Genomic DNA, 21,519 nt, shown 5'->3' with positions numbered 1-21,519 from the left:
GAGATCTTTTGTGAGATCCGCGGAGGACTTCCTTGCATTTCTAAACTTCTTAGTTAAGTCCCATAAACAAAACATCAGAATATGTGATGTTTTAGAGCAACTGACTGAAAGCTTTTCTACTAATAAGAGACTACTTTTTTATTTTTGATTTCCATCATCCCAAACACTCCTATCAACACTGGAAATTAAAATTCATTCAAGTGAATCGGTTTGCTATAAATGGCTCTTTCATAGCACTGGAAAGTTCAATTAATTTCAGAGAATCCGTTCATCATAAACGGCTCTCTATATTATGTAGCACTTTAAAGTTCAGTTCATTGTATTGAATCGTTTCGTCCTAAATGGCTCTCTCTCTCATAAGTTTGATTCATTCTACTAAGTTGTTTAATCCGAAATGGTCTCTTACATAATAAAAATATAACACTTACAGTCTAATTCATCTTTTTAAAATTTTAATTATTATAAATTTACATTTATATGTTTGATATTGTCACCCTAAAAAAAATCAACTTTTCTGCCAGAAAACTATCCTCTGGTTAAACTGTAAAGTGTATCATTGGATTTTTATGAAGCAAACATTTTTTGGCTTTTCTTTAAAAAGGACTGGACTTCTTAAGATCATTCAACAACAAAATTATTTGTTTTTGGCCTTGGTTTCTAAGTTAAAATTGGCTTAATGTGATTCAACCACATAAGAACTAGGATCAACATTTATGTAAGTGCTGCAACAAAAGAAGTTTCTCAGAGAAAAATTGCAAAGAGTTTGAGGTTATCATCATCTACAGTGCATAATATCATCCAAAGATTCAGAGAATCTGAAACAATCTCTGTGTGTAAGGCTCATTTAAATGGACTGTGGCAAAGTGGAAAACTGTTCTGTGGTCAGACGAATCAAAATTTGAAGTTCCTTTTGGAAAACTGGGACGCCATGTCATCCGGACTAAAGAGGACAAGGACAACCCAAATAGTTATCAGCGCTCAGTTCAGAATCCTGCATCTCTGATGGTATGGGGTTGCATGAGTGCGTGTGGCATGGGCAGCTTACACATCTGGAAAGGCACCATCAATGCTGAAAGGTATATCCAAGTTCTAGAACAACACATGCTCCCATCCAGACGTCCTCTCTTTCAGGGAAGACCTCGCATTTTGCAACATGACAATGCCAGACCACATACTGCATCAATTACAGCATCATGGCTGCGTAGAAGAAGGATCCGGGTACTGAAATGGCCAGCCTGCAGTCCAGATCTTTCACCCATAGAAAACATTTGGTGCAACATGAGGAGGAAGCTGCGACAAAGAAGACCTAAGACAGTTGAGCAACTAGAAGCCTGTATTAGACAAGAATGGGACAACATTCCTTTTCCTAAATTCGAGCAGCTTGTCTCCTCAGTCCCCAGACGTTTGCAGACTGTTCTAAAAAGAAGAGGGGATGCCACACAGTGGTGAACATGGCCTTGTCCCAACTTTTTTGAGATGTGTTGATGCCATGAAATTTAAAATCAACTTATTTTTAAACAGTTTAAACATTTGATATGTCATCTATGTTGTATTCTGACATTTGAAACTTCCACATCATTCTGTTTTTATTCACAATTTGTACTGTGTCCCAACTTTTTTGGAATCAGGTTTGTATTTCAATTTGCATATACAGTTTCATCCATTTGGATTACACCGTTTTACATAAACTAATGAACTTAATGTGATGCGGAATTGTCAGTCATACATAAATGAAACCGTAAAGATTTATTTATTTATTTATCAGGTAAGATTTGTGTTTTAAATACATTTATCATCAACAAGTCCAATTTACTTCATTCTCATATCTAAATATTCCAAGCCATATTTATACTCCATGTTCATACTAAAATCAAATCAGGAACCTAAGGATCACACTTGACTCATACTATTAATACACCATTTTTATCTAAATGAGCATGGAGTCATGTTGTTTCCACTACAGGAAGTCTAATATGGAGCTCAAAATAGTGAATGTATGGAAAAAGTTTTTTATCTTCTCTAGAGGTAGTCTGGGGTCTGTAATTTCCACATTTATATAAAGACCTTAGACCAATTTCTTGTAGATTTCATTTAGAAAGGATGTTGTACATGGTATTACTATAGTAATCTTTGAAGTACCTTCGAGTGCCATATACATACCATAATCATTCAGTATATGGTATAGTACTACTCATATATATTGCATATTTTTTAGGCATTACCATGCTGTTAAATGTCTCCAAAATGACAGCCAGAAAGCATTAAATGCATTGATCTGAAGTGAATTCTAACAGCTGAACTGACAATGCACTCAAGCACGCTTAACAGATCTGCTACATGTCTACATTCATATATATATTTGTCAGTGCCTAATCTGTGTTGTTTGGTTTCATTATGCACTCCATGTCAAGGCGATGCTCACTGAACGCTGAAGGCCAGCACAGCAGCGTCAAGCCTGATGGTGAAACAATACGAGCAGCGGATGTCTGAGTGAAGCTACAAACACAATCCGGACAGCTGCTTGAAGATCCAGAGGAACGGCTGTGGGAGAGTATGTGCGTCTGCTTGGCTTGTTTTCCAGGCCAGTGCCACGGAGAGAGCGAGAGCTCTTTAAAGTATGCATTTCCCCATCCCACTGAGAGCAGCGTATTCCTCCCCATCACTTCCACTTCATTACTCCCTCACCAGCCATGTATTATTCACCCACAGTCAATCCATCCTCCACTGGGACCGATGTTAGCTGAAAAACGTTTTAGCCTCTTTTACTATCTAAAGTCTGTCCCGCGTTCACTTGCTCTATCTTGCTCCCTGCCTCTCTCTCTCTCTCTCTCTCTCTCTCTTTCTCTCTCTCGCTTTTTCCGTATTTCTTTATCTTTTGGCCAGCCTAAAAACCATATAACAAAAGTTTATTTTTCGGTTTAAAATGATAAAAACTGGAATAAATTCATGCTCTGTTCATGGTTTGGATATATTAGGGGAGACCAGTGTTGGTTGGTAGATGGCTAACTTGTGATTCATACGTGGTCTCATTAATTCTTTTAAGATAACATTAATACATGTTGATATTGATAATTTTACTATTTTTCTGTCAGAATAAACAATAATGTATACCACTAGTTTAGTAGTTAGTAGTTAAATTGTTAAAGCTACTGTAAAATATTTCAAAGATGGTCAAATTATATGAAATTCATCATACAACACAAATATCAGATCATAAATATAAGATAAATGTTTGGTGTAAAAGTGGAGTAGTGTTTAAAATAAAATGTTTAGTTTGTGCCAACCATCCACATGCTGGAGTTGCTTGGCACAACAGCAAAACAAACCTCATGAATAAACACAATCTGTGAGTTGTTTTGCGGCATATATGTGCATTTTTATTTAACTTTGAACTTTAGTCTATAGGGCTATTTAACAAAGAGCAAAAACTTTTCAGATCAGCCCCGGTCTCCTCTAAAATATACTTTTATATAAAAACAAACCTCGTTTGCAGTACTGCTGCTGGTAGTTTACTGATAAAAATACATTAACCAGAAAACTGAATGTGTTTTCTTGAGTAGTGGAGGTGAAGAGATGGAAAGAGTCAAATATCACATGCTGAATTCAAGCGCCACCTTCTGGCCAGTTTGAGTAATGTTCCAGATCATAATACTGGAGATGATAATCGACCATCCTGCCATTAACTGTGCAATGTGATTATAGGTTAAACAGGTTGTACAGTTCATTATAAGCTATAAAGCCTGTAATGGAGAGGAAATGTGTAATGAGATCTTCAATCAGGCAGAGTAACACCACAAACTTCCTTCGGAAGAAGAGAAGTGTACTGAAGAACCTGTGTGAGTTCATGTGGCATGTGACATATGATCAATATGATCAATATCACTGTTTAATAGGTTACATCTACACTAATGTAATCAGCATTTGAATCACACATTCCCTCTTTCCCTCTCTCCAGCACATACACATACACATACACTCAGTGACATGGCAGTGTTATTCTCAGTGTTATTTTGAGAGAGATGTCAAAGTCTGAATTCTGTAGTGTTGTCGCTGATGTGCACCTTGTGTACCACAGTCATTAAAAGTATGTTTGTAAAATTAGGCATAAAAATGCAAAAATCGAACAAAGCCAAAACAAACAAAATAAAACGCCATGAATTAACTTTATATTTTACCCAGGAAATTATTTTAAAGGCCCTTTTATATCTTTATGAGGACATAAGTGTTTTTAAAGGCACGATGCGCCATCCATGTATGCCAACAGTTTAACTTAATCAACCATCCATCATTTAAATCATCAATTAAATGCTCTTTAATTGAAATCGTAACAAAATATAAAATCAACCTCAAATACAACAGTACCCGAAAAGATATCAAAGCAATAATCACTCTTCTAGATCATATTTTATTTCATTTCATTTATTATATTGCAGTTGTGTTTTTTCGAACAGCTTTATTTTTTTTTTCATCAAAACCCATTTCGTATTACCTACATATTTAAACAACAGTTAATACAGATGTTAGACTGCTGCTATAACCATAACTATGTATACACAGGCCTAAATATTAAATGTTACACAACAGGTAAATCTACCAGAAGAACGCACCACTGAGCCTCCACAAATTAAACGATCACTTTTTGACATTTTAACCCAGTTCTGCTTCAGTTCTGTCCCTGTCAATAGTGATGCAGCTTCCTGAGCACATTTACTAAAGGTACTGAAGAGAAGAAGCCTGACATAAAACCCCCCCAGACACAGACCACCAAAGTCTAGACACCTGTCCCACACACTCTCAATGCTTCAACCTCAATTTGGTCATCCTTCTCCTCACTCACGGGGTATCCCATGACACTAATGATTCTCAAATTATTCGGACAACTAGCGGACAGCTTGTCAGCACACCATTTGATCCCAGCATCGCTTTTAGACCGCCCAGTTATACATCTGTTAGCCTGTGATAAGAAACTGTCCCGTAACCTCGCAGCAGCGATGCATTCTGTGGTGCTTTTCTTTTCTTTCTTTCTTTTTTTTTTTATGCAGTACTGAGTCACTGATGGGTGGATAAATTACCTGGTGTTTGTCTATTGACCTCCCTCAGAGACAGACAGCAGTCAATACCACTCGACTTCCCTCTATTCCCAGGAGGGTCACTATGATTCGAGAGTAGCGTTCCTCTGAAAATGAGCTGATATCTAGTATTCCTTATCCATATCGCACCCCTAGAGCGCATGGAGAATCTGCCAAAGAGAAACAGGACACCCGCCAACTGTTTATGTGACCAGTGGCTGGGCCAGTCTCAAGCTGGCCGGGGTTAATATGACTCAATTACATAAAGCACTGACTGGGGAAGAGATGAAAGGATGATCAAATGACACTCTTTCACTCCGAAACCTAGAGGTAGCAGCATTTTAAGGCATCACATATGCATTCACGATACAGAATCAGCTCCAAAAGCAATACCACAATGCAAACACAGCTAAAAAAAAAAAAAGGAAAAAAGAAAGAAGAACAAGAAAAAACCATTCAAAGTGCAAAATTAAAATCCATAATTTATTTGAAATTCAGCAACACAATTGTTTTTTTATATATATATATATATACAAAAGTTATCCTGTGCTGTTTGTATGAGAAATGGAGATGCTGTTTATGTAGACTATTCCAAATACTTAAAGAAATTCCTATATATAAAACACAAAATATAGCAAATACATGAAACAGTGACGAAAAACTAAAACAAACACATTAATATTATTCTAATGGTTATTCTGAGAAAACATTTACAGTTCTAGCTGCCTAAACAGGTTACCTGACATTTTTAAAGAGAAAAAGAGTACATATTATGGAAATAATATTTAACATACTTAACTTAAATGTTATATTAAATGCAACTTGCTGAACTTGACCCACTTAAGTACACCTTTATATGTATTTTCATAATTAAGCGTACAACCAAATGGACTGACAAGAATTAATTGTAAACTAAAACATAATTTAATGTCATTTCTATTCAAACTTGTATGTTATGTATTTAAATATATTTGACACATTTGCAATTTACATATAAAATATGTTCACTTTAAATGTAATAATATCTAAATAAGTTCAAGTTAGCTAAAATTATAATCAAGTACATGTGCTTTAGTTTGTTAGTCAAAATAAATAAAAATAAGTATATTTTAAAGTACAACAATAGATAAAAAAAATACTTAAATATGTACTTTAAAGTAAAACTAATTTTACATTATTACTTTTTAAAGTGTTTAAAAGTGTACTTAAGTGAGTTAAGAAAAATCATTATTTTAATAAAATATTAAATACATAACATAGACTGAGTACATTTCACTGACCTTTTATTTTATTATCATTTTATCTGCAAGTACAGTTTGAGTCTTTGATATATTATAATTTTGCTGTCATATAGATATCAGGGTAAAACTTTAGAATAGGTAACCCTTTTTAACTATTAACTATGACATTTTTCTCGATAAATTCTTAATTTGCTGCGTATTAATAGTTAGAAAGGTAGTTGTTAGGTTTAGGTATTGGGTAAGATTAGGGATGTAGAATAAGGTCAAGTAGAATAAGGCATTAATATGTTCTTAATTAGCACTAAAACATGGCTAAAAATCTAGTAATATGCATGCTAATAAGCACCTATTAATGTGTTACCTATTAATCTATATGATCACATCCATATAAATGTATCTCATAAAAGACAAATTCCCATGAATAATATCTTCAGTGGAAGTCATTTGATTAATAAGGATGACGAATACAACATATGCTGACACCTATATAAGAATAATCATAGTCTTTGTGGTCAGTGAGCTCTGTGACAGCTTGCGTACAAATGGACATACTGACAGCCGTCAGATAATTCCCACCCTCTCTTTGTAAAGAGCAGAATAATGGCTGGTTTAAACACAGAGCCCAAACAGATGAGAGCCATTTACATTAAAGCACAATCCCGTTAGTCTCCCTTTAATAAATGACCTATTCCTGTACGGCGTGGGGGGCCGGCGAGGGTGCGCCCATCTTCTGCTGATAGGGGCAGAGCTTAATGAAATGGTCTTTTGTGTGCTTGGCTGAACTCATTTGATTTTTTTTTCTCCCAGCAGACTTCCTGTATCCTGTGATAAGTCCTCAAACCACTGAAGCCTATAATGACTCCATTACCGAGACCCCCGCCAGACTGTGTGTGTGCGAGAGAGACGGAGAGAGAAAAATATAATGTGTGTGTGTGTGTGTATCCCATTATCAAGTGTAATCATTTTGCAGTCAAGCTGGTAATGAGGTGTATTATTGGCCAACATGATAACATACACACACAGACACCTCCCACACTTTAAACTCACACCAAAACATACATTTAAATATATAGTCCCACACACACACACACACACACACACACACAGTTATATAGGTAAAAGCCTAGTAATTCTGCTAAGGCCATGTCTCCATCTTCTACAGTGGAAGACACAGAAGGTAAATTGCTGGTTAATTTTCTTTTTGCCTCCTGAAGCATGAAATATGCATATGCAAACACTTACTCCCAAACACACACACACACTAATGAATTCATCCAAGTCCTCTCTAGCACTGACTTGTCACTACCAACCTTGTTTTGTGCGATTGCAATTACCGCACCGTGAGGAGTTTCTGCAGCCTGAGGGAAAAATCCATACTCTATTTCAGAAGCATCAAACTGGAGGTGCATTAATCTTTAACACTTTATGTCCAACAGACATTTATTTTTCCACTTAATTCCCACATTAATGACTTAAAACATCTACATGATAAGCACTGCAATACAAATTGTTCCAGTTGCTGCATAGTGACTCGAGGGATTTCAAACTGGGATCAGGGGACCGCCGGGCCGCAAGAAAATATGGGAATACATTTTACTAAATGTATTTTATAGCACTATCAAAGTTAAAACTTTAAACATTCAAAATGTTTCTCACTACATATATATTGTCATATATTACTATAGTTAGTAAAATAATACAAAGTCAACAATTTCCCACTTTTTTGTGCCCACACAGAATAAACAGTAATTTATCCATGACAATACTTCTACTTTTATTTGGGGTCTCTGATATAAATGATTCAAATATATATATATATATATCTGATTTGATATATATAATTTATTTTTATTATTATAATTTAAAAAAACAAGGTTTAAACAATGTAGTTTACATTTTTTAGAACAGGTTAAAAAACAATAATAAATAAATATAAATAAATAAATAAATAAACAAAGGGTGGTATTTGTTATAAAAATGCCAATTTTTTAATAAATATCTGTCAGTTTTATTTTAAATATATTCGCACTTTTTCTCAACTATAAAGGGTTCTTTGCACTTTTACATTTCAGAAAGAGAATCATCATGTTTTCAACATTTTCAAAGAAGTTTTGAAAAGATAATATATTTTTCCATTAATTAAATTAATTACATTTATAGCATACATATAGTTTACATAGCCCCATAGGCTATTTATGATTGCTAGCTAACCAAAATAACAATTTGACACATTAATATGGATTACCTTTAAAGGTGTGTGATTCTCTGCCTTTTACAACATAGTGAAACATGACTTATTCAATAAGAATGAAAAGACTTGAAGAAATATTCAAATTATAGAGATAATACTTTCGGGCATGAATGTCTGCCAAATAGTTAGAGCAGGTTATGTTCCTACACACTCAGTAAAAAGATACAAAGCTGTCACTGGGGCTGTATCCTAAGGTGCAAAAACTACAATGTATATCTTTTGACCTAATTTACCCCTAAATTGTACATATTATTACTTTAAGTACCCCAGTAACAGTTTATAGTGTATAGTAAAACTATTAAAACTCGTCTCGTGGCATAAGCTCAGCTTCAGATCTACAGCAGCATCATTAAAAGAAGGAAACCTAGAAGGACGGCAGAAAGTCGCCCACATGCTGCAAGCACGAGGATTAGGATCTCACCAGCCTTGTTAGCATTGAATGTAAATCTTTTGTTTGTTTTATTTGGACTTTCTTTGCCACCTAGTTGCAGCTTGGTTGGACCGCGTGTCACGGCAAAGATGGATGGGTCACGCAAACAAACCAAGAACTGAAGCCATATCAAAGTGCTCGGTGGGACCGAGTCGAGCTCTCTCTGGCCTCAGCAGGACTGTCTACACTGATTTATAAGGGGAGGAGTAATAAACGCTGGTTTAAACAGCCCAGTCAGACAACAGACTCCACAGAGCCTCCGTCTCAAACATGACACTTGGCTGAAAGTAACAAGACTCATTTTGGGGTAATTGTATCATCCTTCTGTGAGGCAAGGGCCATGTTTTGGGGTCATAAATCAACCACCGGCCTCTTTTTGACATGGTTATCAAGGGGGTCCTGTGTACTCTAAACAAGGCAACACATTCATTATCTTCAATGGGGACATTGTGTTGTCTTGGTTTGTGCAATGGTGAAATGTAAAAGAATGGCTAAATTTGGGCTGTTGGGACCATAAAGCATCCTTCAGCCTTGGAGTCTGGCATTTTATTTACTGCTAAATTATTCTAGTTATTGCAATAAGTGTACTTTAGCAATAAAATGTCATAGAACTACATAATCAAATGAAATCAAATCCATCCATCCATCCACACATACTATTAATGCTTAATCATTTTAAAAATAAAATGTTATCTATTGGTGCTGATAGCCTTGTGGTTAGTGTGTATGTAGTTCAATTCCCGACTCGTGGTCCTTTGCTGATCCCAGTCCCCTCTCTCCACTGCTTTCCTGTTGTATCTACACTGTCCTATCAACAATAAAGGCATAACCCCCCCCCCCCCCCCAAAAAAAAATATCACTTAAAAAAATAGGCCTTTAAATAAATAAATACTGTGTACATTAATGGCAATTCATTCATTAAAAAAAAAATTAAAACATGTTATAGACCTACAAACAAACAAGCAAAAAAAAAAAAAAACAATTAATGCTTATTGATTAATTTCAGCAATGAAATGTCATTTTAAATAAACAGACAGACATGTAGATAGATGATAAATAAATAAATATTTAACTATTAATTTAATTTTAATGGTATTATAGGCCTGCAATTAAAAAATACATAAAAAATATAAGAAATAGATAATAAAAATAAATTAATTAAATGACTACTTTTAAATAAATAAATGGTGCTATTAAGTTTGATTTTGTGACAAAATACTATAATATATTGTGCTCTCCGATACAGAAAGCTAAAAATATCTATTCTTGTGTGGACAACATCAGTTAGTTTCATTTTTATTTTGTTTTTTTATACACACAAGTTTTGCAAAAAGTTGCCTTTTATATTAAAATCCCCTTAACCTTTCTCGACTAGGCAATGCAGTCGCTGAGTTGAATCACAGCTAAGACAACAAGCTCTCGGCCGGAGTCAATTCAGTCGATCACTTGCAGCTCCTCGGCAGAGCTCAGGAGAGCAGAAATAAAGAGCCTCCACAGGGTCACAGATTCAAAGGGGGCTTCCCCGTAAGACTCATGGGTAAAAATCTCCTAAGCCTATTTAGTTTTCAAACACCGCTGTCTCCCCCTCAGTCTCACAGCGGGGCTGTGGTATCCAAACATGTCTTCATTTACTCACTGTGTGTTAGTGTGTTCACAGAATTCCCAGTTGAAAAGGATGTCCCAAATACGCTATTATTATCGCTTCGTCAACTCACATTCAGTGTTTTCCTGACCTCTCACCCCAGGCTATGGCAACAGTGAGAAAAATGTCCGTCTTGATTGACAGGACTGAGAAAAGCCGTCTTCTCCCCTCTCCTCCAATAGGCATTTCAAACACTTTGGGGAACAATAGAGGCTTGGGTGTAATGGATCAATGAGGGGATGATGACTGTCAAAAGAGCACATACTCCTCACACAAACCTGATTATCTCAGCGTGACGGAGGCCGGGGGGAGGTGGGCCCCCCATTGGGCACCTCCAATTTGGCTATCGTGGAACACGAGGACCAGGCTGTCAGGCCTTGCCCTCTCCCATCCAGCAGGGGCCTTTACCAAATCCATTCATATGAGCAGGGGCGACTCTCCATCGGTCGTGGCTCAGTTAAGTTGGGGGATGGAGGCCATACCCATTGTTCGGCACAAGTGCTGAAAATCTCTGGATGTCTCGACCAGCAAAACTTCCTTAAAAACAGTCGCAGCCGAAAGCCCGAAATCTCCTCTTTATGTGCATGTGAAGGAAGGGATCTGGGACAGAAAAGAGCAACAGGAGAGCCCCATCTCAGATAAAGCCCCTGCTAATCTGCTTTCATTTGGGCTTTGGGAGCAGCAGTAGATGTTTGTCCTCGGTGCACCTCTGTTTCCAGGGCAGACATACAGTATTAGAGGCCTGCAGATTAGTCATGGGGATGAATGCATGTAGATTGGATGTTTAGGCTGCTTTTCACACACTTTCAAAGGGTGAGATCTGGTATCACTAAATCCTAATCTCAAGACACAGACTGGAACACAATAAGCAGAAGATAATATGTGTATGTGTGTGTGTGATCTTCACGCTGGTGAACGGGAAAGACCTCTGGAACTCAGTGCTCATTAAAATGAAGAGGTTTACTCAATGGGCTTCCATTGACCTCCCCCTCTCAATTGGAATTGATATCAGTATTGTACATTTAAAGGGACGGAACACTCAAAAATATATTCTGTCATTTAGTCGCCCTCATTGGTGATGGGAAATCTTACATAATCACACACTAGGTGCGTTTACATCAACACTTTGCTCTTCCATCGGAAGTAATTCATTCTGGTTGACAAATCCGAACGTAGTTTTTACATGAATGCTAAATAAAGTGATCGGGTTGATATGCGTGCTTATATGTCACAAGCTTCTGATCGGATGTACTCTTCTGCCATGTGCACACTGCATGAATATACAGAGTTTCCCACTGCTGTCGCATACGGTTTTAAAAAACACACGTGATATTTATCTACTTCGGGTCCTAATTAGGCGATGATCAGCACATGAACTGTTGGGCTATGCTGCTTAAAATGACTTTAAAAATAAAAAAGGTGTAAAAGTGCCCCTTCCCGCACCCAAAACTAGTCGTCTGTTGATGAGAGTCTTAAACAAGGACTGGTTTAAGGTCAACTTTACAGACGCTGAGTGAAAGGGGAGTTTTATAATGACATTTATTTATGATACTTTAGGCTGTAACTGTTATCAATGTACTCCTTTTAACTCAGATCGCTATTATATAGTTGCAAAGCATTTGATTTGTTATACTTTTATACTTCGACATGTCCAAAAGATACTGTTCATTAATTTCACTTACCCCCATGTGTGTTTTTTTCTGTGTTCCACAGAAGACAGCCGTAAAGTAAAATGTCCAAGCTGCTCTTTTCCATAGCAGAAATGATTGGCGACCAACTGCTGTCAGTCTGTTTCTTTTTGACACGGCTATCAAGACTTCGAATTAGCATACAAAAAACGTGTATGATACTTTTTAAGAGGTTGGTTTGAGTTTGACAGCCCCTGATCTCCATCCACTTTCAGAGTGTAAACGTTCTTTTTTATTTAATGCATTCAATGGAAGTCAATGGTCCCCAAACTGTCTGGTCACCAACATTGTTCAAAACATTATCTTTATGTCCCACAGAAGAAAGAAAACCTGAGGAATGACTTGAGGTGTGTAAATGGTGAAAGTCTTTTCAATTTGGGGTGAATTATCCTTTAAAAAAATTCTCCCCATTTGCAGATAACACAAGAAGTATGACATTTGTATTTGACTGATTTTACCAAAAAGTGTGAATTGGGGGGAGGATTATATGTTATCCGACCAATGACGGTGAATATTGAATGTCAATGCATTGCATGTAAATATCAAGCCAAATGGCATTGGCAACTTCTTCAGCTACTGGTGCAAAGGTGATTTTTAGTGAATGTATGAAGTGAGTTCACACAGATGTCCTGAGAGTAACCACAGGTGTACTCAATCCCATTGCATTCATAACATTTCCACTGAGAAAGATTTTTTTTTTTTTTGACAAAATCAGATATATCTGTTAGGCCATCTATTGTGTTTTATAATGACATTTTAAAACCAGATCATTAATGCCTTTGTCACAGATGAATCTAAACCTGTCCACTTTGGCTGAACTACACAGCGTTTTCAGAGCAGAACCAGTATCTTCTCTGCTCTGTGTTCTCCGTGTGTCTGTGTAGAGCTCACCTCTGGGGCTGGCAGCCCGAGGCTACGCTGCACGCACCGATTATTTCACCATAATTAAGAGTCCAGGATCTTCAGGGACGCGTCGGTCTTGCTGCGTTAGCAACCTCAGCCTTCATTCTGTAACATTACATCAGTACATTCACTATTGTGATTTGATTCGACCCTCTTCAAAAGGATTAAACAGCCTGGAGGTGTATTAAAACACAGTTCCTTATAGATTCAGAGTCATCTTAGAGAGGAAGAGAGAAAGAAAAAAAAAACAGGAATTGGCTGGTTTCATCTGCTGAGATCTTTGGGCTGTACTGACCTGCGGTCTGATTGACAGAAGGGTTGATTCCATATGGACAAACTGTGAGATGAGGATTGACTGATTTTGTCTAGCAGGGGAAAAGACTGTGTGTGACTAGCTTTGACTGGCAGCTGGCTGTTCTGAGTGGATACAGTACAAGTTTCCTTCGCAGGGGGTTGAGCAGACACCGGATTGGCCGAATCATCATTTACAGGAATGATTGACAGGTGACGGCCTCCGAAGTGTGTGCACTCAGTTCCAGATGTAGTTGCTCCCAGCAAGAGAAATTAAATGTGGAGTAATCAATCAGTGTCGCTGGCAGCTTTACATGTAAAACACAAGTCAGGCATTAAATTGGTGTATTAGATTATTAATGTACAATATATAATGTACTGGATATTTTCAATTAATTATCTTCTCTTTAGCCAACCGTGATGATATAATGAACAGTCAGCGTTTCACTGCTCATTCTACATTTCACTGCTCATTCTTGTTTTGGATGGGTCCTAGCTGAAAAAAATATATGTCTTAGTTTTATATATATTTCTCAATATTCTCAGAATGTTCCAAACATCAAGTTTTTAAAATGTTGAAAAACTTTGTTGTTGTTTATGTGAACATGAAGTGGACATTCTTCCAGTTGTTTGAGAGAACCTTGCTAGAACATTAACCAAAGTTATGAGAACGCTCCCTGTTAACTGGGATATCACGCTAATAAGATATGGACATCTTTCATTGTGTTTCAGAGAATTCAGTCATTTTCAGCTAATTAGTTTTTATTCAATCATTAAGCATCGGAACTCCACCATGGGGTAACATCCTGAAAGATTTTCTGTTGACATCTCATTCAGATCAGACCCTCTACACACGTCTAAAACCTTAAATTACACTACAGCTTTGGAATTTCAGTCCATATCCATAATGATAATATTTGCATGCTATTAAACATGCAAGCTGTCAAACAGCACAGTCAGTCAAATAACTACAATTTAGTGTATCACTCTGAATTTTCTGTAACATTCAAAATTGAGTAAAAGTTTGGGGTTTAATTTTAATTATTTGGGTAAAAGCCTCTAAGCCACATTTAAAGTGAAGGCGCTATGCAATCCCAAGGTTGAAAGATAGAGGTCAGCCTTGCGACAAGAACAGTCAGACTGTAAGCGAGCCATCACACTGCCCATCGTCAAACGTAAAATATGCACTGTGCATAATGCACAGTATGACTATATGTCTACATTCATTTTTTTTTTAATGCTTGTGTGTACTATTTCCACGTTCATAAAAATACAACTTTCTCAAACTATCAACAACCACAGCAATGCATGCAAATATAGCAACTGTAGGCCTACATTTCTTGAAACACTGGTGACTATAAATATAAACTTGTATGGAACATTTTCATTTCAGCAAAATAATACAATAAAATCTTTATGGACACCCTGCAGTGGCTGCCATTTAAGCGGTGTAAATAATTGAGGAATAGCATTTGCCGTCATCCCCACATGAGATGTGTCTATAAAAGAGCATCAGATCTTCTCTTTCAGAGGAGGAGTCTGATGTCGCAACACACTGAGCTCTCCTCAGCAGCTAATCGATGGAGGAGTCAATGACTGCACCTTTTCAAGCAGTTTGCAATATTAACTTCCTTTAAATACACCCTGAGCGAAAAACGTAAAACGAGTAAGCAGTGCCATGCAAACAATGCAGATGGCATCTGACGAATATGATAAGTCATTTAGGTAATAATGTATGAATATATATATATATATATATATATATATATATATATATATATATATATATATATCGCATCAATTAAAAGTAATTATTTTAATGTAAAAAGTAAAAGTTTGAAGCAAGTTTCCGACTTGTTATTGCCCCGAGTTAATTAAAGCTTCATGTCAGTAGTGTCGATTTCAACATATCACACCTTGCAGCTATTCCTGGCGATACGTCATGTTAGCTTAACCTGGCCAAGACACCCTGCGGCTAAACTTGCAGTTGAAACAAAACAGAATTAGGTTACAAATGTCTAACAGAGACGTGTGGGCAAACCGACCCAGCAGACGCCGACGGATTAGGGCCTGTTTTCATTTAATCAGGATTTCAATAAAGCTCTGAATGTTCTGAGTCTGTCACAAACAAACGAGCCTGTTTGTCCAGGAAAGTTGCTTACCTGTGCCCGCGAGAAATAACTTCCTCTCTGCCGAGTGTAGACTACAGCAGGATTATGGCATAATCAATAAGTGCTGCTCACTGCTCCCCATTACCACAACAAAGTGCTGCTAATAATCTGAAAGATGTTTTTACTTTATATGCATACTTTTAAAAATGACCATAGGCATCGGTTTCAAGTTGTGTGAATACGTCAGAGGTGTGGGACTTTGGGAGGTTCACAGTAAATTGAATGTGTGAAGACTTGAAGGGTTTTTCCCCGCCTGTAATAGGATGACAGAGAAGAGTGAAAACCTGTTTTAGTTTGTGTGAAAGCCTATTCTTATTAAAATATCACACACAATGTAAGAAACATAATAAATAAATAAATAAATATATATATCTCAGTCTCTCATTCTTTGGCTGACGGAAGACAATGTATATTTTAAAATAAAAAAAAAAACAATGGGATACGAAAAACGCTGTTAAAGTTAAGTAATTGTCTTTTAAAAACAAAGCACATTTTGTAAACGGGTGACATTTTTTTTTTTTTTTTACGTCAGTGGGTTTTTTATTTCTGGTTCAGAAAAGGTATGTTCATTCAGTTAATTACATTTCATGTTACAGAGTGTCACATCAAAAGAAGTATTTAACCTTTGGTTTATGACTTTTTTTAATTAAGGTATAGTCATCATTTAGTCTACTCATTTGTGTAGTTGTATGACTTTCATAAAAGAAGATATTTTTTAAAATATGTAAGTCAGACAGTTTTGGATACCAATGACTTCACCGGAAAGGGGGGGGGGGGGGGGTGGTGCACTAGATATTTTTCAGAATATCTCGTTTTTTTGTTCCACTCGCAAGAAAGAAGTTAATGCTGGTTTGGAACAGTGATGTAAATGCGTTGTAGGCCTAAAGTGTGACAGAATTTACAATTTTGGCTGAACTCTCCCTTTTAACAATAATTGTTTCATGCATTCTAGGGTTACATAACTGTTTTTTGTGCAACAACTAAATCTACTGAAAAAAAATACAAATAAAAGTGTTACTATCATGTATTTTAAGAGCTACAAAGCCTTTATATTCATCAGTGGTCAGGTTGATTCCTGCAGATGGGAAAGCAGAAGGTGTATATGCTAAATGTCATCACCTATGGCTGTTGCTCCCTCTGGACCGTCTTGTCACGCAGTCAAGACTCCTTCCTGATGTCTTTACAGAGCCGACGGGAATGGCACACACTTTATCAACCAGTCATCAATCTTTCATCTGCTTCTTATCTATAATTAATGCCTTTACACAGCGGTCGGTTGTGGGGTCCATACAGGTGTGTGTGTGTGTGTGTGTGTGTGCTCGCGCTGAAGTATAACAAACAGCCAGTTTATGTGTCCAAATGTGTCAATATCGATGTTCACGCAGTGACTCTAGCAGACCCGCGCAGGTTCCTGACTTCTGCAGGAGGAATAAATCCAGACGCTTTCCCAGAATACATTACACAGGAAATAAGAGGAGACCTCTGCTCTCTCTCGGACTTCAGATGTCTTTGTGCCTCTAATGGAGGAGCTTTCCTCTGATATGATTGAAGACAGAAGAGCTCTCCTGGCTCTCCTCTCCCCCACTCCCCGGGCCAGCATCTCAAAGGGAAGGAATAGATTATCCCCCTCGCTGAACCCCAAGTCAGACAGCCAGTGCAGGACATTATCATGTCAAAATATGGCATCACTTAATTTCCATGGCAACCTCATGTCAGTAGATCTCTGTGCTGCATGGCAGAATTTCAACATCCTTTGGCATTAAATATACGGCCAATTTCATTACCCCAACTGACAGTACTCACCACCGGCATTCCTCGAAGTTTTTCCAAATGCATCCCTGTTTACAGTGGTGGATTCCAGAGGTCTGAGATATTTGTCATAGTTAGTAATGACTGTAGAGTGGTGCTGATGCTGCTTTGGCCCCAGTGGGGTCAGGCCAGAGTGATTGACACAGGGATGTGTATTATTTTCACATGAGTGGATTTGCAGTGGAGGGAAAGGTTGAGGAATAATGCATCAGAGCACTTTAATCTGGTTAGGCTAATCTCAGTCCCCACTGCTGAGCTCTGGGAGAGAGAAAGAGGGATGCTGGGGGTGATGCTTAGGAGCGCTCAGGAAAGGGAATGTCAGATGGAGACCCTCAAGTTCAATGATACATGAATCTGAATGAACGCCACGCCTGAGCCACTCTGAAAGTCTGACTGTAAATGTGTGCGACAGTGTGTGTTTATTGCTGTACAAAAAAACTTAGTCATTAAACACCTGAAGGAAATAAATATAACAAGGTGTCTGCTGTTAACTGAACATTGTTCTAAGCTTTTGTATGTAGCAAAAAAAACAAATAATAATTAAGTCACAAAGTATGAATTTCACAAAGTATATTTATTTATTGAGAATGAAGTCTATTTTGCTATATATATATATATATATATATATATATATATATATATATATATATATATATATATAGTAAAAAATTTATATATTTTCATTTAAAAAAATCAAATCTTAGTATACAATTAAAATTACATTAAATTAAGTTTATAGATTATTCTGTTTGTTGTAGTTTTTTAATTAGTATTAATTTAATATCACCTGATCATATTGTGCTAAGATTAATGCATAAGGTTCCTCTGTGTTTTATACTCTAGATTTAAACTATATTAAAACTGTTGCTGTGGGAATTTGCTCTGAAACGGAGTCTTTACCTGTCTGCTAGGTTGAATAAGACCGATCATTGCCTTTTCACAGACAAATACAGCAAAATGGAGTTCATATCTGCATCCATATTTACTATACAGATATGGAAATGAATATCGGGGATAGACAGATTGAAAAGAGTTTGACTTGGAAATGAGAGGGAGATTTTTCATTACCGTCACAGAGAACCTCATGTGAGACTGACTCCATCATTTGAATGTGATTTGGTTATGCGCTGAGGGGAAAAAGCACATTAGGTATGGGGCTTTCCTCTTATTTTTATTTCTTTTTAAACTCCTGAGACCTGAACCATGAGTTTTTAACAATGAAGAAAGCTAATACACACACACACACAAAATACACACATATAAAAATAACCATATTTGTGGCAGTGTTGTGTCTGTGCAGTTGGGGTCTAAATACTCTAAAGACAACACTTGCAAATACCTCAGATATTTCCTTCCTGTGTTTTCCAACTTCAAAAGGCAAATACATTACCTTGGATAGATGATGGTTTGAGCTACTGGTTCCAGTAAACACAAACATATCATGTGTTGATTCGTCTGGCTACGGTTAGTTTGTCACAGGCTTTTAATTTGATACAAGAGACAATTAAAATTGGCCCAGAGACATGAAGGTCAAATGGTAATCCAGCAGGGTCGTTGCCATGGAAATTATATACAGCTGCTCTTCCATAATGCAAAATGAAACCCGGCGTAATTGCTGGGAATGAGAAATCGTATCCGATTATCAAAGTCAAATTGATTTACGCCTGCCATTACTGTATGTTAAGCACCTTTAAACCAGTCCATGATTTAAAAAGGGTCAGATACAAAATTAAACTGAACACTTGAATTCCATTGCATAAAAAGGGAATTACCTGCTAATAAATCTTGAGTGCACCTCTGCACGTCACTTTCTGAAAGCTGAGACAGACACAAAAGCTAGTTGGCAGGACTAGAAACGGGACATGGGCGTCAGGCACAGTGTTGATATTCCACACCACACTCTTTAGCATCTGTGTCCGCTAATGAGCTGATTTCTGTACTGTTTTATCCAATCTCCCAGGATAGGCCATTAGCATCTCCAAAGAGAGAGAGAAAGAGAGAAAGAGAGAGAGAGGGGGGGGGGGGGCAGCTTTAGTTATATCATAAGCAATAGTGTGCTATTGATGGCCCCAGCCAATAGCAGGGTAGCACTAACACTCTCAGCTAAAAGCATGCGCTAATAGGTCCCTTATTGCAGCGGGACGGCAATAAGGCGGAAAAGGAGGCGAGAGGTTAATTTGGTCCAGCCCAGGTGAACCAACCAGTCAACCCTCGCAGATTTCTCTTTCCCCTCCTCTCTACTCAAACACTTAATGATTATTAACATGCTTCAAATGCTTAAGGAGCACTGGGAGTCTCTTTCTCTCTCTCCTCCTCCTCCTCTTCTCTGGCGCACTGGAGCGCGAGGGGAAATCATTATGCTAATGAGCCTGCCGCCGCTGTTTTTATTTCCTATAATCACCCTCGTCTCTGTGGCGATATTCAGGGACGAGCGGTGGTACACACACACAATCGTTCCGAGCTTTATAAATATTTCCCCTTTTTCTCAACACATTTTTTTTTTCTTTCAAAAGAAGAACAAAGGCGCTTGTGCGTTTATAAGAGGCACTGTGTCTGCACGGGAGAGAGTTAGGAATAGGGAAATAAATCCAATACCACCAAGTAACTCGCTGTTAGTTCTCTGAGTCGTCTAGATGTGATTTTTATTTTTATTTCATTTTTTTTTTTACAATAATACACTCGATCAAATAGACTCAGATGGTGCATCTTCAAGCATTTTTATTTGGACTAATACAGATAGCCTAAATATGTCTGAAATGGCAATTCGGGTGAATGTAGAATTCTGTCGATAATTAGCATAGAGTCTGCTTGACTTGTGCAACAAACTTTATTTTCATTTAAAAGAAAGAATTCACGCTTTTTTTTTTTTTTTTTTTTTTTGAAAGTGACTTAATATGCTGCTATCCACCTTTTTCTTCAACGCGGAAGTGAGTCAATGGGCGAGACTTCCGGTTCATTAACCGCTATAAGAAAATATTGAGAAGAATAACAACATGCAGCAAATGCTAAAGCTGTTTCCACAACAAACCAGTTTGTTCATAATTAATCTAATACATTAAACTAATATGGTAGGACAAAAATATCAATATCAAGCAGTAAAACAAACTGTTTTGTCCAACTAAAAATAGCTGGATACCGATGAGACCGGAAGCCAGAATTTACAAATGGCCGCACCCATTTTTACGGCAAGAAAAAGTTGGATACTGTCAACAGGCAATTCACCTTTTTGCCCATGAAATTTCGCTGAGCTCTCGGTAACGTCACTGCTCTTTAAGCATTGCTTTATTAAAAAAAGATTGGGTTGTTTTTGTCGAGCCGCTAAATGCGCTGAGCTCTTCACCAGCTCTCGGGCTAATTCAGATCCCTCTAGAGCTACACTAATGAGGGGATAATAGCCCCTGTGAAATGTAAATAAAACTCAAATCCCCTCACAGAGGGAGAGGAGGGGCCAGATGGAGCGACTCTGAAGACTGAGAAGCATTTCCTCTCTCTCTTTTTCTCCACTCGGTTCATGCTTCACTTATATACATCACGTCTTCTCACTCCATTATCATCCTGCTGAAAATTTAGTGAGCGAGGGAAATTGTATGCGTTTGGTTTGCTCGCAACTTATTTCACGCACTTTTCCCTCAGGACGGCAGGGGAATCTGGTAACGTTACCTCTAAGGATACTGTTGATAAACAGACGCTACAGGGAAGACCCAATCCCTTCAATTGATTTTTTTAAACACATTATTCATACATCCGGACTGGCTCAAGGGTGAGATAGGCTGACAGAGGCATTTGAAGTAAGCTGAATTGATAGGAGCGGGGGACCCGCAGTAATGTATTATGCATTATAGACAATGATCAGCCATTACAAATCACCTAAGGGCAGGCAATAGATTGAGTTCTCTGGAATATCTGATAAAGCGCTGCTTTGAGGAGAACAAACACACACTGAATGGATTTACCATCATTCAGAGCTTTAGATCGAGCTCAGAATGCCTCGCTACCCGCAGGGCAAAAAAATGCTGCTGCATTC

At 37.5% G+C, this 21,519-nt stretch overlaps 1 long non-coding RNA gene across 2 annotated transcripts; it reads right to left on the bottom strand.

The window, feature by feature from the left end:
• Nucleotides 1-12,785: 12,785 nt before the first annotated feature.
• On the bottom strand, nucleotides 12,786-15,874 carry LOC127935029 (uncharacterized). Of its 2 annotated transcripts, none has more exons than XR_008147952.1 (3): nucleotides 15,678-15,874; nucleotides 13,520-13,823; nucleotides 12,786-13,329 (listed from the first exon to the last, which is right to left on the bottom strand). It is a non-coding gene; the product is annotated as an uncharacterized LOC127935029 (long non-coding RNA). The 2 variants fall into 2 exon arrangements; XR_008147951.1 differs by lacking the exon at nucleotides 15,678-15,874 and adding an exon at nucleotides 13,932-14,014.
• Nucleotides 15,875-21,519: the final 5,645 nt, after the last annotated feature.

The sequence above is a fragment of the Carassius gibelio genome, chromosome A19 (genome assembly GCF_023724105.1).
Source record: "Carassius gibelio isolate Cgi1373 ecotype wild population from Czech Republic chromosome A19, carGib1.2-hapl.c, whole genome shotgun sequence".
Lineage (NCBI taxonomy): Eukaryota > Metazoa > Chordata > Actinopteri > Cypriniformes > Cyprinidae > Carassius > Carassius gibelio.
This window is presented reverse-complemented; position numbering and strand designations above follow the sequence as displayed.